The following is a 27,899-nucleotide window of genomic DNA, read 5'->3' as shown; positions in this document are numbered from 1 at the left end:
AGTGGAGGGTCCATTCTGTGGGAAGGACCTGGAACCTCCTGCTCAGCCTGTCCGCTCTCACGTTCCTCTCCCCTTGGACAAACCTTGTCAGTAGAGTTATATTTCTTTGATTCGCCCAAATAAGAAGATCTCTTGTCAGTTCGTATAGAGCGAGAGAGTGAGTCCCTCCTTGTTTTCTTACATAAGCCAGAGCGGTGGTATTGTCGGAGTTTATCTGCACTACCCCGTCTCTGACTATCTGCTCGAAGCCCTTTAAAGCCAGATGAATGGCTAAGAGCTCCTTGCAATTTATGTGCCATGACACCTGCTCTTCCGACCAGGTGCCTGACACTTCTCTCGATCCTAAGGTTGCACCCCAACCCGTCTCCGACGCGTCTGAAAATAATATCAGGTTCGGGTTCCGCACTTCCAGGGACACACCTCTGTTTTCCTCTAGAGGGGGTAACCACCACCTTAAGTGACTTTTCACTTCTACAGGAATTGGAAAAGTATCGGAGAGCTGTCCTGTCTTCCAATTCCAATTCCTTTTCAGGAAGAACTGTAGAGGACGGAGATGCAGTCTTCCTAAAGGAAAGAACTGTTCCAGCGAGGAAAGGGTCCCCAGAAGGCTCAAACATTCCCTCGCTGAACTCCGCTCCTTCCCTAAGAAGCTGGAGACTGTGGCGCAACCTTTCGATATTCTCTCTTGAGAAGGAAACACTCGAAAACCCCGAGAATCTATCCGAATCCCCAGATAAACCATGTTCTGGCTGGGGATCATCTGAGATTTCTCGAGGTTTACGATCAATCCTAATGACTTTGTCAGGTCTAATGTCGTTGAAAGGTCCTCCAAACACTGTTTCTGCGACCTGGCCCTGATGAGCCAGTCGTCAAGGTATAGGGAGATGTTTATTCCCAACAGATGTAGATGTCTTGCTACATTCTTCATTATACTTGTGAAGACTTGAGGAGCCGTGGACAGGCCGAAACACAGGGCCCTGAACTGATAGATCCTTCCCTCCATCATGAAACGAAGGTACTTCCTCGACGAATGATGAATCGGGATGTGGAAATAGGCGTCTTGAAGATCGAGAGATGCCATCCAATCTCCTTGGCGAAGGGCTGCAAGGACTGAAGCAGACGTTTTCATGCTGAACTTCTGTTTTTCTACAAATCTGTTCAGCGCACTTACATCCAGTACTGGTCTCCACCCCCCCGAAGCTTTCGCTACTAGAAAAAGGCGATTGTAAAACCCCGGGGAGTTGTGATCCAGTACCAGCTCGATTGCTCTTTTGTCCCACATCTGTTCTACCATTTGACGAAGAGTATCCATCAGTACAGGGTCCTTGTATCTGGTAGACAGTTCCCTCGGTGTTGATGTCAGGGGAGGGCTGTCCTTGAATGGGATATAATATCCCTTCTTGATGACCGACATGGACCATGTGTCGGCTCCTATGTTTGCCCAGGCTTCCGCAAATTCTTGTAACCTGGCACCTACAGGTGTTTGGAGGATCACTTTCTCATTTCGCTTTCTTAAAGGGTCGGAAGGAAGCTCTTCCTCTTCTTTCCGTCGTCTTTCTTCTGAAAATAGTTCTAGCTGGAGGGCCTCCTCGAAAGGGCTGCTGCTGCGTTGGATGAACCCCTTTCTTTTCTTCATTGGCCACAGGCCTATTCTTCCTCAAAGACTGCCTGAGGAGATCTTGAGTCGCCTTCTCAGTTAGTGAATGTGAAATGTCCTTCACCAACTGAGAAGGGAACAAATGCTCTGAAAGAGGGGCGAACAACAATGCGGATCTCTGTGAAGGAGAGACGGCCTTAGTGAGGAAAGCACTATAAACTGCCCTCTTCTTCAGCATTCCCGCACCAAAGAGGGAGGAGACCTCTGCCGACCCATCCTGAACTGCTTTATCTGTGCATGTAAGTATGCTATGCAAAGCTTCCGGGTTTAGGTCTTCCGCTTCCTGGGACTTTTTGGCCAAAACCCCAAGGGACCAATCCAGGAAATTAAACACCCCCAAGACGTGGAAAAGTCCCTTGAGGAGATGGTCCATTTCCGAAAGACCCCATGTTGCTCGGGCCGAGTTCAAAGCGTGTCTTCTCGAGGAGTCTACGAGACTCGAGAAGTCCGATTCGGCTGAAGTAGGCAGAGACAATCCCATATTTTCTCCCGTCTCATACCAAATGCCTCTTCTACCCGTTAGTTTGGCAGGAGGCATACAAAAAACCGTCCTCCCTAGTTCCTTTTTAGTCTTAATCCAGGAATCTAGAGACTGTAGGGCCCTCTTCATAGATATGGCCGGTTTCATCTTAAGGAAGGACGAAGACTTGAGCGATTTAGCGCTCGAAAATAGAGAGCGCGGAGAAGGAGGAGCAGCTGGAGTCAACGAATCTCCATATTCTTCTAGAAGCAGAGAAGTAAGAACTTTATAGTTCGACAGTCCTTCTTTATTAGTTACCTCGTCTTCTGATACGTCCTCTAAGTCGAGAGGATCGGAAGGAGAAAGCTCCCTTCTTTCGTCTGTCTCTTCCTTTGACTTCTTCCTTTCCGTCGATGAAGAACTTCTAACAGGAGAGGGACTAAGAGCTATTGACTCCCTACGCCTATCCTTAGGAGAATCTTGGCTAATTGGCGCCTGGTTGGCTCCTGGCGCCTATCAGGCTCTTTGCGTATAGTAGGCGCCTGGCAGGAGTCTCGCACTTGTTAGATTCTTCTATCCTAGCTGGCGCCTGGTTGGCGTTCGGTGCCTGGAATTATCTCGGGAATAATCAGGCGCTTTGCGCCTGGCTGGCTCATCCCTTTCTGTGAGAACTTCATACTCATCCTCACTGTCAGGTGTTCTCTGGCGCCTGGCAGGCGCTTCTTCCTCTTCTACCTCTCGCCTGCCTGGTGCTTCGCTCCCCCCAGAGATGGCCGCCTGTGCGACAACTCCCCTGGAAGGCTCGTTGCGCCTGACAGGAGATCGGTGTCTAGATCTTTTGACAGGAAGCTTGTCGTCCTTTCTACGAGGAGGCTCCTTGGAAAGGACTCCTACCAACGACGCTAGCTGCTCTTGCATGTTCATCAAAATCTTCCTCGTAGAAGACTCCCCTTCTTCAAAAACAGGAGAGGGAGATCTGGAAGGCGCTTGAGGCTCCCTTACAGCAAAGGGAGTTAACTCCTTTCTAGCTCTCTTTATGACCGAAGGCGCTTCTTCTTCGGAAAAGCGCTCGGGGCTAGAGTTCAACTCAGGCTCTTTCCAGTTTCTCTTCAATGGACGGGAAAGCTTCGTATCTTTCCATCCTCGTTTCGGTGAGGGAGATCCCGATGACGAAAGGCACTCTCGTAGGACGCTTTTTCTGTAGCGATCCCTGGCAGTCTGAGATGTAACAGATTCTGCCGAAGGGACGCCTGATCGTTGGGGATTCTCCACAACCTCCGTACGGCTTTCGACTTTCCTTCTCCTCTGGGCCAGGGAGCTTGGAAGCGGTCTAGGCCTGGGAGCGTCGCAGAGACGACCAGACGCCCCCTCCACTACACTGGGGACATTTACATCACTGGAAATATCACCCTCACTTTGCTTACCTTCTAATGCCGCCATTTTCTCTTGCATTTTTTGAAGGGAAGCCTTGAGTTCTGCAATTTCAGAAGCCGAATCAGAAGGATTAGCAACCTATGATCGGCCTGATAAAGATAAAGAATAATAATGAGTAGAAGAAGCTACAGAACTAGACAAGGGTTCGTTAGATCTAGATCTACTAAGGCTTTTATAAGCCGCCTTTCTCTCTCTATCCTTCTCTAACTTCTTCAAGTAAGAAGTTAGAGTCTTCCATTCCTGAGCACTCAATCTTTCACACTCATTACATGTGTTATCTAAAGAACACTCAAACAACTCTACATCCACGGCATGCAGTGTGAGGATCTACCGAAGCCTTCGGAATCCTCACCTTACAGCCTTCATTCAAACACACTCTGAAACCAACACTAGAGTCAGACATATTCAAGAAAAATCCAAAGCCAAGTCCAAAAACAGTTCCACGATAGCGAATGCCAAACAATGATCCAAGTACGTCACCAAAAATTGGTCGAAAGAAGATCAAAAGCGTTGAAAAAAGAATTCCAGTCAGGAGGTAGTAACAACAATGTTGACACCACCTGTGACAGAGAAAATCTGATAGAAAATGGGAATGGTTCCTAGACCTGCCACCCAGAGCAGGGCGGTAGATCACCTGACCTACCTGTAGCGAGTGCCGCGAAATTTGAATTTCTGTCGGGGACGACGGAGTCTATAGCTAAGTATATATCTGACAGGGAAGTTGAATGTATGAAAATAAATTTTTTAATAAACCGGAAGAACTAATATTTGCATGTACCTTTCATGCCCATTAACTGGATGACAAACCTACCGACATTGAACCCTAAACATTAAATCCAAACATTTAAATACTGCACATATATGCATAGTACACATAATACAGCCACATATAGTATATACTAAATACATATACAGGCAGTCCCCGGGTTACGACGGTGTCGGCTTACGACGTTCCGAGGTTACGACGCTTGTCAACAGACGTTATTTCCAGGGTTACGACGCATGTTCCAGGGTTACGACGCATGTTCCAGGGTTACGACGCCTACAACGCTCATCTGGGAGATGAAATATGACACCAAAAATGCAAAATAATCAATATTTGAAGGTTTTTTTGATGAAAAATGCCATAAGAATGCAGTTTACATAGTTTTCAACGCACCCAAAGCATTAAAAGTAAGGTTTTCTTAGGATTTTTCACGATGTTCCGGCTTACGACGATTTTCGGCTTACGACGCGTCTCAAGAACGGAACCCCCGTCGTAACCCAGGGACCGCCTGTACAGGCAGTCCCCGGGTTACGACGGGGGTTCCGTTCTTGAGACATATCGTAACCCGAAAATCGTCGTAAGCCGGAACATCATCAAAAATCCTAAGAAAACCTCTTAGTTTTAATGTTTGAAAGTATTCAAAACTATGTAACTCCATTCTTATTGCATTTTCCAGCCCAAAAACCTTCAAATATTGATTATTTTGCATTTTTGGTGTCATATTTCTTGTGCCAGATGAGCGCTGGAGGCGTCGTAACCCTGGAACATGCGTCGTAACCCTGGAAATAATTTCTGATGAATATAATTGAAAAGCGCCTTAACCTCGGAACGTCGTAAGCCGAACCCATCGTAACTCGGGGACTGCCTTATATGCAGAATTTACACCCAAAAACAACAGGCAACAAGCCAAATGATATCTAAGAAATTAGACTACTGTAGCTTGTTCCAGGTTGTTTAAAGTCAAAACAATCAAATCCCACCCCCAACCCCCTCCCCTGGTGGAGTAACGGAGCTCCCTCCAACACCAAGCCATTTCTTCTTTGAGCAAGTGCATCAAATGGCATTTAATAAAAGTGACTTGGCAAACTGACAACGTAGGCTTGCAGTGTTGCAGAAATATTGTGGCCAATCATTATGTCAGTCCGTCTGCCTAAGGTGGCTTATTAAGCTCTATCCCAGGTCAGACCACCACTCTCTCATGCTCCTCCTCACAGACTTTGCAAGCTCAATGCCCCCGTCTTTGAGTTAAAACGAGTGGTAATGACTGATGTGTCATGTGAACTGGCAAGTATCAGACTTCCATCCACAGACATACAACCTTTTCCCTCTCCGTCAGGTATTGGCAAGTATCAGACCTCCATTCACTGACATCCCAATCATACAGCTTTTTGTGTGTTCTACATCAGTATACAAGTGGGAAGATGAGAGAGACTCATTCACACAGCTTTCAAGTCTCTAATCTTACGTGCGAGCCAAACTCACCTGACCATACATACCTCTATTATTCTAGGTACAAGAAACAGGGAGAGAGGGAATTATTAGGTTGCCAGCAGCAAAAATGGGACCAAGCTATCTTAAAGAATCATATACTACATGATTTTCATAATGACTAGCAAAAAAACACTATTCGATCACCATGTAGCAGCATTTAAAACTGATGGCATTGAAGCATTTGACCAAAATCAACATGGAAGTAGAATAGCCCCTAATACTATGTGGACCTTGTCCCTAAAAGAAGAGGGCTTCTGTCTTTTTGACTGAGACACTGATATTACCTCTCTCAGTAAAAAGGACAGCCCATTCTTAGAAAGTGGTCGTGAATTTTTCTTAATTATATAAATAGAGATCTAGGTCTCTGGTCTATTGATTTAACCCTGTCCAAGTAGTACTTCATGTCCTGACTGGACATAAAAATCTGTCTGGCTCTTGACCACCAGCAAATGCAGCTAATGAATGGATAACATATTCCCTTGGAAGGGGTCATGATATAGTCTCAGCTTTTTTGCCCTAAATTCTGGCAAATATGAAACTACCACTTCTCCCTTCATTGCCACAACTGATGAACGAGCATGAAGCTCACCAAGTCTTTTAGTTGTGGTCAGTGCCAAAAGGAAAAGGGCCTTTTTCATTATAGACCTTAGATCAGTTGATCCAAGAGGTTTATTAGGTGGTGTCATTAATGCCATCAAAACCTTATTTAAGTCCCATTGGGACTGGTGAAGAGATCTCCTAGGGACTTTTACCTAAAATGAACAAAGAAGGTCAGAGAGCAGAGAATCCTGGAATACATCCTTACATCAGAATCTCTTATGTCGTAAATGAAGTAGAATAGCAGCTACCTTTGACACTGTGGGGACTGATACTATGTATCTATTATTCCTACACCAAGTGCAAAATACTCTCCACTTATGCTGGTAGTTTACATTTGTGGTATTTCGTCTAGCCCTGGGGACTTGTCAGGCCACCTGCACTGACACGCCCCTTGCTCGAATGAAATGCTGGATAGTCTCACAGCAACTAGACAAAGCACTTGGGAGTTGAGATGCACATCTCCTAGAGATCTAGCCACCAATCCTTCTAGGACCACCACAGAGCTATGAGCTCAGGACTGGTGGGCACTCATGGAAGCTAGCCAGACCACGAAGGGCTCTGAAACATTCACCAAGTCTGACGCAATATCAGAGATCGGAGAAAATCTCAGGAAAGAATGCAATGTCACTGTATGATTCACATAACTGGAATGAAAAGCGCTCTCTGGTGCCACTGAATGTTTGACGCCCGCTGGGTGTTTGTCTGAATGGCTGCTCTCGAAGGATATAAGCAGCAGAAACATAAAGTCAAGTAAGGAGAAGTGGTCCTGCAGCACTTACAAATGATGGTAGCTGTGAAGGCATGTGGGTAAACTGTTGAGAATCAACACTCGGATGATCTGGCGCCAGTGGGCGCTCCTATGCCAGTGGGTTCCCTTGAAAGGAGGACACTAATGGCCGCTCTTGCGCCGACGTACGTAAAATTGCAAAAGTGGAGTCACATACTGAAGAATAATCTGCATAAGCAGACACTAGAACACTAACCACTAGGAGGATGCACAGGCGCTGATAGACGCTCGGGTGCAGGACGTCTCCTGGAGCTAGACACACTAAAAGAGAGAACAGCTGGCAAAGAAGGCACAGGAGGAGAAGAATCCGGCATCAATGAATGCTCAGAAACTTTCCTAAGTGTGGGAACACCAGATTGACACTCTGAGGAGGATTTCCTCGACAAGGAAAAACACCTCTTGAGGAAGAGTGCCTTTCTGACACAAGCTGTTTCTCCAAAGCACGGTCATCCTGAGGAAAAAATGTTCAGGACTGTCCCAGAAGCTGCACAAAGGACATTGGTCCACTGGGAGATCACTAGCCTTCTTGAGTGGAACAGGAGAAAGCAAAATATTACAAGCTCTCCTTTTCAACTGGACAGGCTTGTCCACAAAGCACCATTGGCGCTCGGGGGAAGACTCCTCGGAACTCGTACACTAGAGGAGAGACATGACACTTCCTTTGAGACGCCTTTCCAACAGCACTCTGTCGAGACCTGGGTTACTTCAACGGGACTGACTATGGGGGCAACTGTCCATAGGCAAACCTCACTGACCTCCACTGGGCTACAAGTATGCCTCCTTCCAGGTGCAAGGAAGTTTAACAGGGACCTTTGCTAGAAGAATCAGGGGACGAACAGCCGGCCCCTCCACTGCGCAACACTTCACTATCAAAGGGTTAACAATGTTAACCCCAACATAAACTGGTATTGGTACTAGAAGGAAGTGATGCAGCAAGTGGTGAAATTAAAGGGAGAGAAAAACACAAAACTGGAGCAGTGTTTTATCCGACGCTCAGCACCCGTACATCACAAGAAAACAACTCAAGCACCTGTGCAGCTTACAATATTCAAATAATCGGTTACCAATGGACACTCGGGTACTATAGCAAATCAGTCTTAACTAGGTGCTCAGTTACCTAGTATATAATAAAAGCATGATATAATCTTGAGTCAAACAAATGACTAAAGACAGGATCAACCAGTATAGTTCAGTGCCAGGTGAGCTAATAGCTTTGGTACCAGATGTACATATTAGCTGTGAATTTTTATCACATCACCATGATTCATATACGTACATGCATTAAGCTACAAATGTCCTTTAATATCCAATTTGCTCTACCTCAAAATTTATATATATTTTCATACATGTTAACAGTAGGGGAATTTTTTTTAGTTGATAACAATTTCATCCTTTCATGGATTTGATCCAGCGCCTAGAGGAGAAATCAGAACTTCAGTGACGTTACTGACTTGGCCAACAAGTGTGTGTCGATCCCAACTCGGTGTAGGCACCGATAAAACATTTACTTTGTTCCCTTGATCGGTTCTAAGTCCACCCCCCTACAGGGATGCTCCCTCTGTGGTGGGCCCTTATGTGTTTTCATTATAATAACTCTATTCTTGCTTTTATTAGGATCTCGGCTAGAACGTTCTCTGAAAGCCCATGATAACTAATTCTCTACTGCTACAATGCCCTTTCACCTAAACAATTCGGTAAAATAAAGAGTGATAAGTGTTTAAATTTATTGTAATTTCGTTGCAGTAGTGAACACGCTATTAAGGAAAAGTGTTGAAAAAGCATATACAGGCAGTCCCCAGTTATCGGCGGACTTGGTTAGTGGCGATCGTGTTTTATGGCAGCTGTCTAGCACCATAAAGTTGGTGATTTATGGCGACATAACCGGCCTAGTTTCGGTTATCAGCACCATAAGCTGCCGATAATAGAGTTACGGAGCCATAACATACCTAACAGAAGAACCATTAACCGGTTTTCGGCGCCATTAACCAAAAGTCAGTGCCATAAGCGCCATAAATCGCTGAGTTATGGTTAATGGAGGTTTTTCCTTATCAGCATCCCCCTGAGAATGGAATCTCCCCCAATAACTGGGGACTGCCTGTATCAGAGCTTTATAACTAACAATAATTACTAATCCTGCAACAAGTGCCTTGCAGAATAGAATTCAAAACTTAAATCGTTCTGGTAACAAATGCAATATTTACATTATTACGCTAGTAGTCTATCAACTCTGTAACATTTTATGTTGTTCATTGTAAAGATGAGTTAATCAAAAGATTGTAAGATCGCTACTGAAACGGTACACCGAACAATATCAGGTTGTTAACAAACGTAAACCAATGTTTACATATTACAGTCCGACGCTCAGCAAAGAGTAGTTAAACAACTGTGATTTCACTGAAATGCGAACTACTGATGTACTACTTCGGTAAAAAAACAACAGCACAAAGAAAAAAACTCACCCTCAAGCTTTCAGCTGAAGCTATTCGACTTTCAGTTTGGATACTGAAGTCAGGTAAATACCCTGCGAAAAATGAACTGCTGCCAACACCAGACGTCATCACCAGGCACTAGCCAGAGCACGAAGGGCTTCTATGGAAGATGACTTCACCCTGCCAAAAACATCCTTCCTCTCCTTATGATTAGTAGCAATATTCTTCACATTAGGGGAAAACCCAACACCCGTACGTGATCCGCTCTCTTTAACTTTCCCAAAACTAGTCTAAACATTTAGAATATTACCCAAACTAGAAATCAAACTATCCCCCCGAGTCAGAATGAACAATAATTGGTGTAGGTGGATAATTCCCCCAACCATCAAGCATACGACAAGATGAGCCAGACCCTTACTTAACCCCACGGAATCCAAAAATCTGCATGGGTGATAATTCCTCTATAGGTCTAAGAGCTCGCCCATTCCATAAAATACATGATCATGGTGCCTGAAACAGTCTCATTAACATAACCGCCTGACCTAAGCCTACATGGATCTTCCCAATTGCCTTCAAGATCCACATCACTATCCCTATCTAGCTGAATATCAGGGGAAAGTGAGAGTCTATTAACCTTGGTCCTCCTATGCACGCCAGTCAGAACATTCCCACTACATGTGGTGTGGTAATGAATGCACCGATTGCATTGTGACAGGATCGCTCACAGACGAACCCAAAACAAGACCAGGGGAGCTGGAACAAACGGAATTAACCAAATCCCTAACAACATCAGCTAAATCACTCCTCTGACTATCTGCAAAATCTCTACAGTTACCAAGGATAGAGCTTAAACCATTAAAAGATACACCTGATCTCATTGTTTGGTCTATCTCAGAGTCAGATGATGCAACAGGTCTAACCAAATCATCTACATACATTCTCGCACTGATCTGGTAACGCTGCAAGATCTGGTAATACTGCAAGGAGCCTACACGATCTTGCACTGCTATAGCCATACGCTTACTTTTAGTCCTACGCTGGCTATTAGTACTCCTAATAAGCACTGATTTAATGAAAGTCATGTACTCCTGACATTGCAAGTCAGATCGATGCCTACACTGATCGCAGGTAACTTCAAACCACTCATACCTCCTACAATTAGAACAGACAGTATGACCATCAAAATAAAGTTTTAACATTTAGCTGTTTGTGGCAAGAAGTGCAGCATCTTGTGTTCAATGAAGCTGAGCTGATGAAGCCCCACTGCTATGACTGCATAAATCTTCTATAACAATGAAGACAAATTTACAGTAAGTAAAATGAAGAGCTGTTGAGCAATCCTCGGTTATCGGCGGGGGTTCCGTTCTGGGCGGGATGCTGATAAGCGAAAACTGCCAATTACCAAAACTCAACGATTTATGGTGTCACGTTTTGGTTAGCGGCGCCAAGTTCTGGTTAACATTACCAATAACCAGTTAATAGCGCCTCTGTTAGGGATGTTATGCCACCATAACCCTATTATTGGTACCTTACGGCGCTGATAATCGAAGCTTGGCCTGTTATGGCGCCATATATCGCCAATTTTATGGTGCTAGACAAGCGCCATAAAACCGGATCACCATTAACCGAGTCTGTCGATAACCAGGGACTGTATATGTGGCTGTATTATATGTTTTATTTTAATGTTTGTATTCAATGTTTAGGATTCAAATGTCGACAGGTTTGTCGTCCAATTCATGGGCATGAAAGGTATATGCAATTATTAGTTCTGCAGGTTAATACTAATCAAACAAATTTTCTTTGACTAGCTCTTAATTGTAAGGGAAATGGAGTTATAAAACCCTCAACACTCCTCAGATGTCATCCAAATATTATCTGACATCATAATATATAAAGTTGATTTTTTTTTTTTAAATGATTACCAAGCTTCACCAACTGTTCCAGCTTTCCTTAAAGATAATCCATATAAAAGACAAAGGTTTGTAATCTCATAAGAAAAAGTATACGAAAGTGGCAAATGTTAGTAAAATGTCTATAGGCTAAGTGTCCTAGTTCATATCCAGGAATAACGACATCTATGCAAGGCTCCGGTTTCCGTAATGCCCAAATACATTCTTCATACCATTCAGAGTTTTATTAAAATCGTTTAACAAATCATTTTGCATAAATAACTCATTTTAACATACTTTATATAAAGCTTGATAGCAGTACTCATGACATGTCCTGAAGATAGTCTTAATTCCGGATCACTGGTCACACTTTGGAATAGTACTTTTTAATGACCACTGACTTGTATTTGATGATGATGACAGACACTTATCACAAACCTAAAAAGAAAAGTCAATTAAAAACAGTAGTTTTCACACCTAATATACAGTAGGCTTTTGCTGATAACAAACTTTAACCAGTAAACAGAGAGAGCAAACTTGTAAACATTAGGCCTTTATCTACTGACATGTAAATACAAATGTACTCTGTTACATTTAAACTGAGTTATGTGCAATATAATTAAACTGAGTTATGTGCAATATGAATAGGTAAGCACAGCTAATATTCAACATTGACTAGATATATACAGGGGGTCCTCGAGTTACGACGTAGATCCGTTCTTACGATGCATCGTAACACGATTTCAGCGTAAGTCGGAACATTGAAAAATACCACATGATTTAATGTAAATACCTATCAATAACAACGAGAGAACAATTCCTTACCTTTATTAGTTTGATTGGCTTGCACACTGGAGAGGAAGCTGCGGTGCTGGAGAGACTGGGGGAGGTTAGTGAAGAGAAAAAAGAACCTCCAGAAGTTTGCTGGAGATGCTGAGGCAGATGATTTCTTGAGGTGAGGCAGAACATACTAGTACTGGAGATGCTGAGGCAGGTGATTCTTGAGGTGAGGCAGAACATACTAGTGGAGATGTTGGGGCAGGTGAGTCTTTAGGTGAGGCAGAACATACTAGTGGAGATGTTGGGGCAGGTGAGTCCTTTAGGTGAGGCAGAACCTACAGAAGGTGCTGGAGATACTGGGGCAGGTGAGTCTGGGTTAGCAGAACATTCAGAAGGTGCTGGATTAGCAGAGGCAGCTGAGGTAGAGGGTACAGGATCTCCTGCAGGCCTCTCTACCTTCTTAAAATACTGCTCCAGGTTAGTCTGAACAGAGAGCGACCTCTTTTCATCCAAGATCTCCTTGTAACACTGCATCAAATCCATGACGCCTCTGGAAACCCTAGTGAACCTGTCCAAGTTGGATCCTGAGCCTCAAAAGTTGACAACGCTTGCTGCAACTCTGCAAAACCTCTTATCAAGTCCTGCCTTGTGAAAGCCTTAGGCTCTGGGGTGGGTGCTTCTTCTTCTTCCTCTATTATCTGCTTCTCCAGTTGTATCAGGTCCTCAGCAGATAACTCCTCGCCATGAGACTCCAGCAGCTCTGTAACATCATCAACCTCCATCTCCAAATTGATTTCCTTACTCAGGGCAACAACGTTCTTGACAACTAGCTGAACTGTGTCCTCAAACCCATGGAAATCATTCACAAATTGAGGACAAATTTTCTTCCAGACACCATTCATGTTTGTTTGCTTAACCTCCTCCCAGGAATTAGCAATGTTCTTTACAGCATCAAAGATGTGTAGGATTTCCAAAAGTCCTTCAGAGTCAAGTCCTTCTTGGTTTCAGTTGCCTGTAAAGCCATAGCAATTGTCCTTCGTAGGTAGTAGGCCTTGAACGAAGCAATCACTCCTTGGTCCATAGGCTGTAAAAGGGCCGTGGTATTAGGTGGAAGGTAAACCACCTTGACATTAGGGTTGAAGTCTCCCAGCTGGGCAGGGTGTCCAGGGGCATTGTCCAGCACTAGCAACACCTTAAAGGGGATACCCTTGGAGGCGCAATACCGCTCCACACTTGGAACAAAATGGTTTACGAACCAGTCCTCAAACACTGCAAGTGTCACCCATGCCTTCTTGTTGGACTTCCAAATTACTGGTAGTTGACCCTTCCAAATGCCCTTGAGTGCCCTTGGATTTTCAGCCTGATACACCAACAAGGGCTTCAGTTTGAAGTCGCCAGCAGCATTACCCCCAAGAAGTAAAGTTAGTCCTCTCCTTGCTGGCTTTATGACCGGGTGCTGACTTCTCCTCCTTGGCGATGTAAGTGCGGTTAGGCATACGTTTCCAAAACAAACCTGTCTCGTCTACGTTAAACACTTGCTGAGCAGAATAACCCCCCTCCTTAATTATCTCAGACAACGCTTTAGGAAATTCACTCGCTGCTTTCTCATCCCCACTAGCAGCTTCACCTTGCAATTTAAGGTTATGGTAATTGGCCCGAGCCTTAAATCGCATAAACCAACCCCTACTAGCCACAAACTCTTCACTTTCACTTCCCTCCCCCTTTTCTTTTTTCAACGCTTCAAACAATCTTTTCGCCTTCTCCTGAATCACCATAAGGCTGACTGGGATACGCCGTTGATTTTGGTCTTCCAACCAAAGCACCAATAACCTTTCCATTTCAATTATAGACCACTACGCTGCTTAGTTATCACTGTCGCTTTCATAGGAGCAGATCCTTTCACATGTTCAACGATGCGCTCTTTATCTTTGATAATGGTAGCAACGGTCGAACGGCTAAGGCCAAGCGAGCGGCCAATGTTTGTTGGCGTTTCTCCCTTCTCGGATCGCTTTATAATGTCCACTTTAATTTCCATGGTGATGGCCTTTCTTTTCTTCGATGCACTACCATCAGAAGAGTCCGCCTTGCGCTTGGGAGCCATAACAAAGAGCAAAAAGTTACAAAAACGATACAACACGAGGGAGAGAGAGGCAGTGTAAACAACCAAAATGGCGTATGGGCGAGGACTGAGCGTAGCGAAGCGACGCCGTCCTCTCCCCCACAAAGCGTATTCTTCCGCCGTGCGCCTGGAACTAGTTCGCGTTTGTTTACGTTGCTTACGACGCTAAACCGCGTAAGACGGAACGACGCAAAATATTATTTTTTATATTTTTATGGGGGCGCGTTCGTAACCACGAAACATCGTAAGTCGAGACCAGCGTAACCCGAGGACTTACTGTAACACAATTCAAAAACAATTTGCATTTTTCCTAGGTATACAAACCACAGCCTTTTACTATACAGGAGTATCTTTCAGCACAAGCAGGAAAAAGGTCAACAACTTGTAACAAGGTGGTTAACAGGTGGAGATTGGGCTGAATGGAGGAGTATCCCTCACTCAATGACCATCACACTTACATTCCCTCGTCCACAGGGACTGAGCAGGGCAGCTGAGGTGCGAAAGTATATAAAAGGCTATGTTTTATATGTTTAAAAAAAATACAAATACTGGCTTAAAATTTGTTAGTATTTGTTCTGACCACTTCCCTGACATTTTCTTTTCTCCTAACAGGGCTCCCCAACCTATGTCAGATGCGTCTGAGTAGAACTGAAGGGTTGGGTGGAGCGGACAAAGAGAAAGGCCCTCTAAAAGTCTTGATTTTGAAAGCAACCATGCTAGGTCCTCTTTGATTTTGTCTGTGATGTTGAATATGTACTGACGAGTCCGGTCGGGACTTTCTGAACCAAGACACCTTCAGGAAGAATGGAAAGGGTGGCATGTGCAGCCTCCCAAGTCTGACAAACCGTTCCACCGAAGCTAACGTGCCTAGCAGATTCATCTACTGAAGTGCAGAGCAGGACTTTTGGTCCAGGAATTCTTGTACCACCTGGAGACAAGACTGGACTCTCTTCGGGGAGAGAAAAGCCCAGGTATCAGTTGGGATTTCTCCTTGTTTACAAGAATCCCTAACAAATGAGTTGACAAGTCCTTTTGAGATCCTTCATGTACTGGCTTTCCAAAGAGGAGCAGAGAAGCTAGTTGTCCAGATAAAGTGACACTCTGATGCCTAGAAGGTGTAGCCACTTCCCTAGAGGTGCCAGCACTCGTGTAAACACTTGCAGTGCAGTCGAAAGACCGAAACTATGCACTCAAAACTGGAAAGTCTTGCCCATAAAAACAAACTGAAGATATTTCCTGGAATCCTGGTAAATTGGTATGTGAAAATATGCTCCTGCATGTCCAGGGAGACCATCCAATCCCCCTGGCGAAGAGATGCTAGCGCCGAGTGAGTCGTTTCCATGTTGAACTTGGTTTTCTGCAGAAACAAGTTCAGAGCACTTACATCCAGTGCAGGCCTCCAGGCCCCCAATGACTTGGGGACCACGAGCAGACGGTTGGAGATCTGTCGAACACCTCTTCCACCGCCACCTTCTGAATAAGAACTTCTACCTCTTGAGAAAGAGCCAAAAACCTCTCCAAGCCTGGAGAGCCAGTAGATAATGCAATGAGAACATTGGAGCGAGGTGGAAGGTCTTTAAGAGGAATGGACCGACTGAAACGAAGAACCTGGATCACCCATCAGTCTGCCTCACTGTGATTCCACTACAACCAAAAGAGGCTCAATCTGGTACATACCGGAGCATGTAGGATTTTAGGATCACTTGGACGTTGATTTGGAAGCAGGCTGTGTAGTAGTCTCGGTCAGGGTCCGCAAAATTGAACGAGGTATAACAAATGGTCTGGATTTACCTCCTCGAAAGGGTTGCTGCTGTCAAGGTGAGCCATACTTAGCAGAAGTTACAGGCATGGACTTTGCATGTTTAGTCAATTGTGCTAGCAGGTCATTAGTCGATTTCTTCTCCAAAGCCGAGAGAATCTTAGTCACTATTTATTTGGGGAAAAGTTGGTTCTTGTCGAGAGGAGAAAACAGTAATGCAGTTTTCTGAGGTGAGGTGACTCATCTAGTGACAAAAGAACACCAAAGCTCTCTTTTCTTCAACATGCCAAAAGTGAAAAGAGAGGCAAGCTCTTCAGAGCCATCTCGAATTGACTTGTTGGCGCACAACAGTACACCAAGCCAATCTGAAGCTAAGTCCTCTGGAAGAGAGGGGGAGTCCTCCATCTTCATAGCAAGCACTCCAATCGTCCAATCTAGAAAGCTCATTATCTCCGGAACCTTGAAGATATTCTTGACCTCAGGAGACAAAAAGTAAACTTTTCCCACTGAAAAGGTTGACCTGTGGTTAGCATCTATCAAACCAGAGAAGTCCCCCCTGAGAGGAGGAAAATACTCCCATAGAAGGCGAGGGAAGCTTTCCCTAACTCCCTCTTGGTCGCTAACCAATCCTCAACATCATGAAGAGATCTCTTAGAAGCCTTAGAAAGCACTAGCTTCCGAAGAAGGGGATCCAAATGTTTCCTTCTCATCAGGAAAATCGAAGAAGGAGACCTAGGAGGTGCTGTGACAAAGCAATCAGGGAAAGTGTCAAGAAGGTAGTGCAGCAGACTCGAATAAGCTGAAGACGGGATAGAGTCAGCATCTTGTTCTTCATTATCTGATGAAACAGGAGAAAGATAAGGCTCCACGCTCTTAGGCCCCAACAAAGCGGGGCTAAATTCAAGTCATCTTGAGTTGAAGTCAAAGTAGCCGGAGTTGTAAGTGCCGACACATTCAACACAGAAGGCTTCACACATGCTGAAGAATGCTCCAAACGAGAAGCCGAAGCAGCACTTGTTACATATATGCAATGAGTCAAACACTTCAATGGAGTAAACACACAACATTCTTCAAGTAAGTCGGAGAAGCCTGTCGCCAACTTATGACTACGAGGTGAAGTCCATTTAGCAAAGCTGCAAGAGGGGCGTGGACTATTATCCAATTCCCCGGCCCTCGTAACAGGACGTGGGAAGAGGACCTCTTCAGTCAAACATCTCTTCAAAGGCCACGAAGCTGAAGAATTACGCCAATTACGATGTCCTACAGGTGAAGAATCATTCAAATCCATTGATAACTTAGCACCAATTGAATTGCCTTTTCAATGGCATTTAATCAACTCCTGCTGGTGCACTGCAGGATTGGCAGAATCCCCACCAGTCTCCTTTGGACCTCTGGTGTCTTCTCCCTGAGGCGGGGAAGCAGGACAGGGACCTTCGTCTAGGAGAACTAGCAGGACAAACATCCACCCCACCAGAATTTAGATTCGAGACTGGCAATTTTATCAGAAGAAACTCTATGGGAAGCTGGTAAAGGAGTTGATGTAGCAGGAGAAGGGGAAGAAATAGGAACAGGTGCTTCAATAGGAGATGCAGAACAGGCTACACTAGCTTTATTTTCAGCTCTAAGAGCTGCCTTCCTTTTCCTATCCTTGATAACTTTATCAGAGTGAAACATGATATTGTTATGATACAATAAAGTTTCATACATACTTACCTGGCAGATATATACGATTGAAGACCCACCCAGCCTCCCCGCAGGAGACAGGTGGAAGAGAGAATCTGATTAGAAAACGGGAATGGTTCCTAGTCCTGCCACCCAGAGCAGGGCGGTAGATCACCTGACCTACCTGTAGCGAGTGCCGCGAAATTTGAATTTCTGTCGGGGACGACGGAGTCGATAGCTATGTATATATCTGCCAGGTAAGTATGTATGAAACTTTATTGTATCATAACAATATCATTTTCATACATTCAACTTACCTGTCAGATATATACATACCTGATTACATAGCTGATTGACACCCTTTGGTGGAGGGCAAGAGACCGCTAACTTACTGACTAGACAGGTAAACAACATATGTTGTAGGTATAAATAGACCTTGGTTCCTACCTTATTAGATGGAAGACTTCGTGGCTACTGCCCAGGAGTCTGCTTCACCTCAAGAGCCTTAGCGAGATAGTGATCTGTGGCCAAGAGTTCTTGCTGGTCTGTCGATGGGGTCTTATCCACTTACTCGACAGAGCCTAACTGGCATTTGTCAAGGGGTGCTAATCCGCTTATATGACAACACGCCTTTTTTCTTTAAGGAGACACAACCGATCCCGATCACCCGATCCTAACCCGTGTTAGTTCTAAGATTGTTAAGAGTCATCCCCAAACTCTTAGCAAACAACCACAAACTCGATAATCATACATACAAAATAAAAAAAAAAAAAAAATTGTACCCCTCTAATAGTCAGCTGTCACTCGATTTCCTAATGAAGAGAAGTGAAGGCCGCCAGTGCGACATCTGACACCCCCATGCACAGGAAACACAAGAACACATCCGACAAGAGGGTTACATACACATATTTAAGGATCGGTGCTCTCTCCTTTACCCAGAACCGTCTGTGCTGACACAAACGGACCTAGAGAAAAACATTTCTCATACGTCACTCGCACACCTTTTAAGTAATGAGATGCAAATACTGAGTTGCATCTCCAATAGGTTGCGTCCAAAATATTTTTAAGTGACATATTTCTCTGGAACGCAATAGATGTCGCGATTGCCCTTACCTCATGAGCTCTCACTCTTAATAGATTAAAAGAGTCATCTGGGCAGTTCTTATGAGCCTCGGTAATTACACTTAGGTCTCTTGGGGTCTTTCACCGAGCACCATAGACCATGTTGTGAGCTTCCCAACCGCTTCTTTCTGTCCAGATAGAATTTCAGTGCTCTAACTGGACAAAGTGATCTTTCTATTTCTCTGTTTACTAGGCTAGTAAGTCCTTTTACCTCGAAACTCCTGGGCCAGGGATTCGAAGGGTTCTCATTTTTTGGCAAGAAAAAGAGTCTGGAATGAACAAATCGCAGAATCTTCTTTGAAGCCAACTCGTGACTCAAGGGCGTGCAACTCACTGACCCTTTTAGCCGTAGCCAGAGATAGCAGAAATATACACTTTCTAGTGATATCCCGGAATGAAGCCGTATGAGGTGGTTCGAACTTTTCCGAGGACAGAAATTTCACAACCACATCTAAATTCCAGCTCGGAACCCTAGGTTCTACTGACTTCAACGTTTCAAAGGAGCGGATGAGATCGTGCAAATCTTTATTATTCGTCAAATCTAAACCCCTGTTTCTAAAGACTGACGAAAGCATACTTCTGTATCCTTTAATTGTTGGTACAGAGAGATGTGACTTTTCCCTCAGGAAAAGAAGGAAATCCGCAATTTCGGTTACAGAGGTATTGGAAGAGGACAGCTTCTTCGACCTGCACCAGTTTCTGAAAACTTCCCACTTCGATTGGTACACTCGCCTAGTAGATGATCTGCGGGCTCTAGCAATTGCGCTTGCCGCCTTGCGAGAAAACCCTCTCGCTCTGACAAGTCTTTCGATAGTCGAAAGGCAGTCAGAGCAAGAGCGGGTAGATTTGATGGTACCTCTCGAAGTTGGGCTGTTTGAGCAGATCTATCCTGTTTGGAAGAGATCTGGGGAAGTCCACTGTCCACTCCATCACCTCCGTGAACCAAATTCGGGATGGCCAATATGGGGTATCAGAGTCATTCTGGTTCCCTTCGAGGCCCACAAACTTTCTGACTACTTTCCCCAGAATCTTGAATGGGGGAAAAGCGTACACGTCTAGCCTGACCAGGTCCAGGAGAAAGGCGTCTGTTGCATAAGCCCTGGGATCTTCTACCAGGGCGCAAAATGTATCTATCCTTTTGGAGAGAAACGTGGCGAATAGATCTATCTGCGGTTTCCCCCAAAGATACCAAAGGGTCTGACAGACTTCCGAGTGGAGGGTCCATTCTGTAGGAAGGACCTGGAACCTCCTGCTCAGTCTGTCGCTCTCACGTTCCTCTCTCCTTGAACAAATCTCGTTAGAAGAACCACGTTCCGTTTGATTTGCCCAAATCAGCAGATCTCTTGCTAGTTCGTATAGAGCGAGAGAGTGAGTTCCTCCTTGTTTCTTGACATAAGCCAGAGAGGTCGTATTGTCGGAGTTTATCTGTATTACTTTGTCTCTGACTATCTGCTCGAAGCTCCTTAGCGCGAGGTGAATTGCAAAGAGCTCCTTGCAATTATGTGCCATGACACCTGCTCTTCCGACCAGGTGCCTGACACTTCTTTGGACCCTAAGTCGCACCCCAACCTGTCTCCGACGCGTCTGAGAACAATGTCAGGTTTGGGTTCCGTACTTCTAAGGATACTCCTTTGTTTTCTTCTAAGGGGGTCAACCACCACCTTAATTGTTGTTTTATTTCTAATGAGATTGGAAACGTGTCCGAGAGCTGTCCTGTCTTTCAACTCCAACTGCTTCTCAGGAAGAACTGAAGCGGACGGAGATGTAGTCTTCCTAGAGGAAAGAACTGCTCGAGCGAGGAAAGGGTCCCCAGAAGGCTCAACCATTCCCTCGCTGAAGTACGCTCTTTCTCTAAGAAGTTCAATACTGTGGCACAGCCTTTCCTTACTCTCTCTTGAGAAGGAAATACTTGAAAACCCGAGAATCCATCTGAATCCCCAGATACTACGTTCTGGCTGGACCATCTGAGATTTCTCGAGGTTCACGATTATCCTAATGTCTTTGTCAATTCCAGGATTGTTGACAGCTCCTCCAGACACTGCTTTTGAGACCTGGCCCTGATGAGCCAGTCGTCCAGGTATATGGGAGACATTTATCCCTTTCATGTGAAGGTGTTTGACACATTTTTCATCAAGTCTGTAAAGACTTGGGGAGCCGTAGAAAGGCCGAAACACAGGGCCCTGAACTGATAGATCCTTCCCTCGAACATGAAACGAAGGTACTTCCTCGACAAATGGTGAATCGGGATGTGGAAATATGCGTCTTGAAGATCTAGGGACGCCATCCAATCTCCTTGACGGAGAGCTGCAAGTACTGAGGCAGACGTTTCCATGCTGAACTTCTGTTGTTGTACGAATTTGTTCAGCGAACTTACATCCAGTACCGGTCTCCAGCCCCCCGAGGCTTTCGCTACGAGAAACAAGCGATTGTAAAACCCCGGGGAGCTTTGATCCAGTACCAGCTCTATTGCTCTTTTGTCCCACATCTGTTCCACCATTTGACGAAGAGTATCCATCAGAACAGGGTCCCTGTATCTGGTTGACAGTTCCCTCGGTGATGTTGTCAAGGGGGGCCTGTCTTTGAATGGGATATAATAACCCTTCTTGATTATTGACATTGACCAAGGATCGGATCCTATGTCTTCCCATGCTCCCGCAAAGAACTGTAACCTGGCTCCTACGGTGTCGGAGGGAAAGATTTCTCATTTTCCCTTCTTAAAGGGACGGAAGGCAGATCTTCCCCTTTTTTCCTTTTTTGTTGACTTTCTTCTGGCGATGGATCTAGCCTGAGGGCCTCCTCGAAAGGGCTGCTGTTGTTGAGCTGGCCTAGAGGCTTTCTTTTCCTCACTGGCCACAGGTCTATTTTTCCTTGAGGATTGCCTTAAAAGATCTTGAGTGGCTTTCTCAGTTAGCGAATGGGCAATGTCTCTCATCAACTGAGAAGGAAATAAATGTTCAGAGAGAGGCGCATACAGCAAAGCGGATCTCTGCGAAGACGAGACGGCCTTAGTGAGAAAGGCACTATGAACCGCTCTCTTCTTTAGTATTCCCGCACCGAAGAGGGAGCACACTTCCGCCGATCCATCTTGAACCGCCTTATCGATGCATGTAAGGATGCTATGTAAGGTTTCAGGATTTAGTTGTTCTTTTTCATGGGACTTCTTAGCAATAACCCCAAGGGACCAATCTAGGAAGTTAAATACTTCTAAGGTATGAAAAAGTCCCTTGAGGAGATGGTCCATTTCCGAAAGACCCCATGTTGCTTTCGCTGAATTTAAGGCATGTCTCCTCAACGAGTCTACGAGACTGGAGAAGTCCGATTCAGCTGAAACGGGCAGAGACAATCCCATATTTTCTCCCGTCTCGTACCATATGCCTCTCCTACCCCTTAGCTTAGCGGGAGGCATGCAAAAGATTGTCCTTCCTAACTCCTTCTTTGTCTTGATCCAGGAGTCAAGAGATTGTAAGGCCCTTTTCATGGATATGGGCCGGCTTCATTTTCAGGAAAGATGAAGACTTGTGCGCTTCGTATTTGAATAGAGAGCGCGAGAAGAGGAGACGGCTGGAGTCAATGCATCTCCATATTCTTCTAAGAGAAGAGCAGAAAGAACTTTGTAATTCGAAAGTCCTTCTCTGTTAGTAACTTCGTCCTCCGAGACGTCATCTAAATTAATAGGCTCGGAAGGAGAAGGCTCCCTTCCCTCCTCTGTCTCCTCTCTTGATTTCTTCCTTTCCGAAGAAGAAGCACTTCTATTAGGAGAGGGGCTAGGAGTAACTCTCTCTTTACGTTTATCATTAGGCGAGTCATGTATAACTGTTTCATACATTCAACTTACCTGTCAGATATATACATAGCTATCGACTCCGTCGTCCCCGACAGAAATTCAAATTTCGTGGCACTCGCTACAGGTAGGTCAGGTGATCTACCGCCCTGCTCTGGGTGGCAGGACTAGGAACCATTCCCGTTTTCTAATCAGATTCTCTCTGTCGCCGGTAGTATCAACATTGTTGTTACTTCCTCCTGACTGGAATTCTTTTTTCCACAACACTTTGATCATCTTTCGACTGATTTTTGGTGACGTACTTGGATCGTTGTTTGGCATTCGCTATCGTGGACTGTTTTTTGGACTTCCCTTTGGATTTTCGAGAATATGTCTGATTCTAGTGTTAGCTTCAGAGTGTGTGTGAATGAGGGCTGTAAGTGAGGATTCTGAAAGCTTCGGTAGATCCTCACACTACATGCAGTGTTGTAGAAGGGTTTGAATGCTCAATTGAGAATACGTGTAACGAGTGTGATAAATTGAGTGCGCAAGAATGGAAGAATCTGACTTCTTACTTGGAAAGACGTTAGAGAAAGATAGAGAGAGGAAGGCGCTTACAAAAGCCGAAAAATGTCTAGTAGTTCTGTAGCTTCTTCTTCTTCTCATAATTATGCCCATTCTATTTCAGCCCGTTCACAAGTTAATCCCTCTGATTCTGCCTCAGAAATGGCGGAACTCAGAGCTTCCCTTCAAAAAATGCAAGAAAAAATGGAAGCATTGGAAGGTAAGAGAAGTGAATGTGGTTTCTCGAGTGATTTTAGTGTCCCCAGTGTAGTGGAGGGGGCGTCTGGTCGTCTCTGCGACGCTCCCAGGTCTAGACCTCTTCCAAGCTCCCTGGCCCAGAGGAGAAGGAAAGTCGAAAGCCTTACGGGGGTCGTGGGAGAATCCCCACGATCAGGCTCCCTTCGGCAGAATCTTATACATCTCAGACTGCCAGGGACAGCTATAGGAAAAGCGTCCTTCGTGAGTGCTTTTCATCATCTAGTTCGCCTTCTCCGAGAAGAGGATGGAAGGAATCGAAGCTTTCACGTTCGCTGAAGAGGAATTGGAAAGAACCTGAGCTCAATTCTAGCCCCGAGCGCTTCTCTGAAGAGGATGCGCCTTCGGTAATCAAGAAGGTTAGAAAGGAGTTAGATCCTTGGAATGTAAAAGACACTCGAGCGCCTTCCAGATCTCCTCCTGATTCGAATGAGCCTTCGACCAGGAAAATTTTGATGAATGTGCAGGAGAAATTAGCGTCTTTGGTAGGAGTACTTTCTAAAGAGCCTACTCGTAAAAAGGATGACAGGCTTCCGATTAAGAGATCCAAATACCGATCTCCTGTTGGGCGCAACGAACCCTCCAGGGGAGTTGTCGCACAGGCCGGCCATCTCTGGAAGGCGGTGCGTTAGGCAGGCGAGACGTGGGAAAGGAAGAAATAACTCTTGCCAAGCGTTCTGGCGCCAACTAGAGCCAGGCGCCAAGTAGGCGCAAAGAGCCTGACTTTACTGTAGATCGTTCTAGGCCCAGATCTTCATCCAAGCAACAAGAGCCAACTGGAGAAGAGAGAACTCCTGATAGGAGTAAAGCGCCCGCTAAGCGCAATATACTTGCCATTCGAAAGGCGCATTCCATGAGCGATACTCCTACCAAGCCACAGGAGTATTCCGAACTAGATGCGCCTTCCAAAGGTCAGGAGTATTCGGGAAGAGATACTCCTGCCAGGCGCCTGGAGTACTCTGACCTCGATACTCCTCCCAGGCGCCAGGAGTATTCTAGACTTTTTACTCCTACCAGGCGCCAGGAGTATTCGAAGCGCGATGTGCCTACCAAGCGCCAGGAGTATTCTGAACTTAATACTCCTAACAGGCGCCAGGAGTATTTGGAGCGAGATGCGCCTACCAGACGTCAGGAGTATTCGAAGAGTGTTACGACTGTCAGGCGCCTGGAGTATTCCAAACAGGATACTCCTACCAGGCTCCAGGAGTATTCTCAGCGAGGTACTCCTGCTAAACGCCAGGCGCATTCTCCTCATGAAGAGCTTGATATCCGACAGGAGTCTAACAGGCGTAAAACAGTTGTACATGACTCGCCTAATGATAAACGTAAAGAGAGAGTTACTCCTAGCCCCTCTCCTAATAGAAGTGCTTCTTCTTCGGAAAGGAAGAAATCAAGAGAGGAGACAGAGGAGGGAAGGGAGCCTTCTCCTTCCGAGCCTATTAATTTAGATGACGTCTCGGAGGACGAAGTTACTAACAGAGAAGGACTTTCGAATTACAAAGTTCTTTCTGCTCTTCTCTTAGAGGAATATGGAGATGCATTGACTCCAGCCGCTCCTCCTTCTCCGCGCTCTCTACTTTCAAGTACGAAGGCGCACAAGTCTTCATCTTTCCTGAAAATGAAGCCGGCCATATCCATGAAAAGGGCCTTACAATCTCTTGACTCCTGGATCAAGACAAAGAAGGAGTTAGGAAGGACGATCTTTTGCATGCCTCCCGCTAAAATGATATTGTTAGTATACAATAAAGTTTTGTACATACTTACCCGGCAGATATATACTTAGCTATAGTCTCTGACGTCCCGACAGAATTCAAAACTCACGGCACACGCGACAGGTAGGTCAGGTGACCAGCCCACTCCCGCCGCTGGGTGGCGGGAATAGGAACCATTCCCGTTTTCTAACCAGAATTTTTCTCTTCCACCGTCCTCCTGAGAGGAGGCTGGGCGGGCCATTAATCGTATATATCTGCCGGGTAAGTATGTACAAAACTTTATTGTATACTAACAATATCATTTTTGTACATGCAACTTCCCCGGCAGATATATACTTAGCTGATTGACACCCTTGGTGGAGGGCAAGAGACAGTTACATACTAATTATTTATGAATATAAAAACAGGGAAACAACATACGTTGTAGGTATATTAACAAAAACAACCTTGGTTCCTACCTGATATGGAAGAAGACTTCATTGATACTGTCTATGAGTCTGCTTGCCATCAGAGTTTCAGAGAGGATGAGACCTGTGACTGATAACCCTTTCGGATCATGCCAATGTGGGCTTACCCGCTTACATGGCAGAGCCTTTTCTTGGATCGTACCAATGGGGGCTGACCCACTTACATGGCAGAACCTTGACCTGTATCATACCAACGGGGGCTAACCCTCTTACATGATAGAGCTTTAGGTACTTAAGACACTACGAGGAGCATAACGACCAATCCCGATCACCTGCCCACACTAACATGTTAGCACTACGATTTGAAAGGGGTCAACTCCTGCACCCTCTTTCAATCGGACCAATAAACGCACCCAAACACCATTAAAAACCCTAACCTAATAAAACTAAAAAGGATTGGGTTCAGCTCCCTGTCCCAGCAACGAATCCGCAGATACGTACGCTCCTAGAGTAAAGCACTTGTCGTACGTCACTTGAATGTCTCTCAAGTAATGGGATGCAAAGACCGAATTGCATCTCCAAAGGTTGACTCCACTAGAGTCTGTATCGACAAGTTCTTGTGGAATGCCAAGAGGTAGCGGACTGCTCTTACCTCGTGAGCTTTAACTCTAAGGAGGTCCAGTTGTTCTTCTTTACACGCTAAATGGGCTTCCTTGATTACATCTCTGATGAAGAACGCCTGAGCATTTTTTGAGATCTGTCTTCCGGGATCTCTAACTGAGCACCATAAAACTCTCCTTACTCCCCTTTAGTTTCGTTCTTCCTTTCTAAGTAGAACTTAAGGCTTCTAACTGGGCAAAGAGCCCTTTCTCGCTCTGTACCTACTAGAGACGAAAGTCCTTTTACCTCGAAGGTTCGAGGCCAAGGTTTCGAAGGGTTTTCATTCTTCGCCAAAAACTCGGTTTGAAGGAACAGAACGCCTCGTTTGAAGGAACAAACGCCGAGTCGATCCTGAAGCCAACATTATGTTCTAAGGCTTGTAGTTCGCTTACTCTTTTTGCTGATGCTAGCGCGACCAAGAATAAAGACTTCCTTGTCAGATCTCTGAACGTAGCCTTACAGGGAGGTTCGAATTTGGAGTCATTAAGTACTTTAGGACCACATCTAAGTTCCAACTAGTGCTCTAATACCTCTGTTCTTTGACGTCTCGAAGGATTTTATCAGATCATGTAAATCTTTTTGCTTCCCAATGTTAAGGCCTCTATGCCTGAAGACTGAAGATAGCAAAACTTTTATAGCCCTTAATTGTAGAGACTACTAGATTACATTTTTCCTTCAGTAAAGGAGGAAATCAAGCTATATCTGTCACAGAGGTACTGGAAGAGGATATCTTCTGAGTCCTACACCATCTGCGAAACACATCCCACTTCGACTGGTAGACTCGAATAGTAGATGGTCTTCTTGCTCTTGCGATCGCTTTCACAACTTCTCGAGAAAAACCTCTCGTTCTGACAAGTCCTTCGATAGTCAGAAGGCAGTTAGAGCAGAGCGGGCAGGTTTTTGTGATACCTGTCGAAGTGGGGTGTCTGAGAAGACTCTCCTGTTTGGGAGAGATCTCGGAAAGTCTACTATCCATCCCAGTACCTCTGTGTACCAGTTTTGCGCTGGCCAGAACGGGCTATGAGGGTCAGTTTGGCTCCTCTGCTGCTGCAAACTTCCTTACTACTTCCGATATGATTTTGAACGGAGGAAAAGCATACCCGTCTATTCCGGACCAATCGAGGAGAAGGCCGTCCACCGAAATCGCCCTTGGGTCGGCGATCGGGAGCAGTAACTTTCCAGCCTGTTGTTCCAATGGGTGGCAAAAAGATCTATATTTGATCTCCCCCAGAGGTTCCATAGTCTGTTGCATACCTCCTGATGCAACGTCCATTCTGTAGGCAGTACTTGTCTCTCCTGCTCGAAAGGTCCGGCTCTTACATTTTTGTCCCCTTGAATGAATCTCGTCCGGAGAGTGATTCTTCTCTCTTCTGCCCAAAGCAGTAGTTCTCTTGCTTTTTTGTAAAGGGAGAACGAGTGCGTCCCTCCTTGCTTCTTGATGTAAGCTAGGGCTGTTGTGTTGTCCGAATTGATCTGCAGGACTGAACCTGAGATCTGAGCCTCGAAGTGTATGAGAGACAGGTGAATCGCTGTTAATTCCTTCATATTGATGTGCCAGGACACCTGTTCTCCCCTCCAGGTGCCTG

General features: G+C 45.2%; 1 protein-coding gene across 1 annotated transcript in view; it reads right to left on the bottom strand.

Annotated features, from left to right (window-relative positions):
- LOC135208017 (gastrula zinc finger protein XlCGF57.1-like) overlaps positions 1-27,899 on the bottom strand; it is an 88,909-nt gene that overhangs the window by 19,458 nt on the left and 41,552 nt on the right. Inside the window, exon 2 of the mRNA XM_064240122.1 lies at positions 11,811-11,951. The gene's annotated coding sequence lies outside the window, so the exon portion shown is untranslated. The remainder of the gene's footprint in view (positions 1-11,810; positions 11,952-27,899) is intronic.

This window comes from Macrobrachium nipponense, chromosome 34 (assembly GCF_015104395.2).
Source record: "Macrobrachium nipponense isolate FS-2020 chromosome 34, ASM1510439v2, whole genome shotgun sequence".
Lineage (NCBI taxonomy): Eukaryota > Metazoa > Arthropoda > Malacostraca > Decapoda > Palaemonidae > Macrobrachium > Macrobrachium nipponense.
Note: the sequence above shows the minus strand (reverse complement) of the source record. Positions and strands in the feature narration are given on the sequence as shown.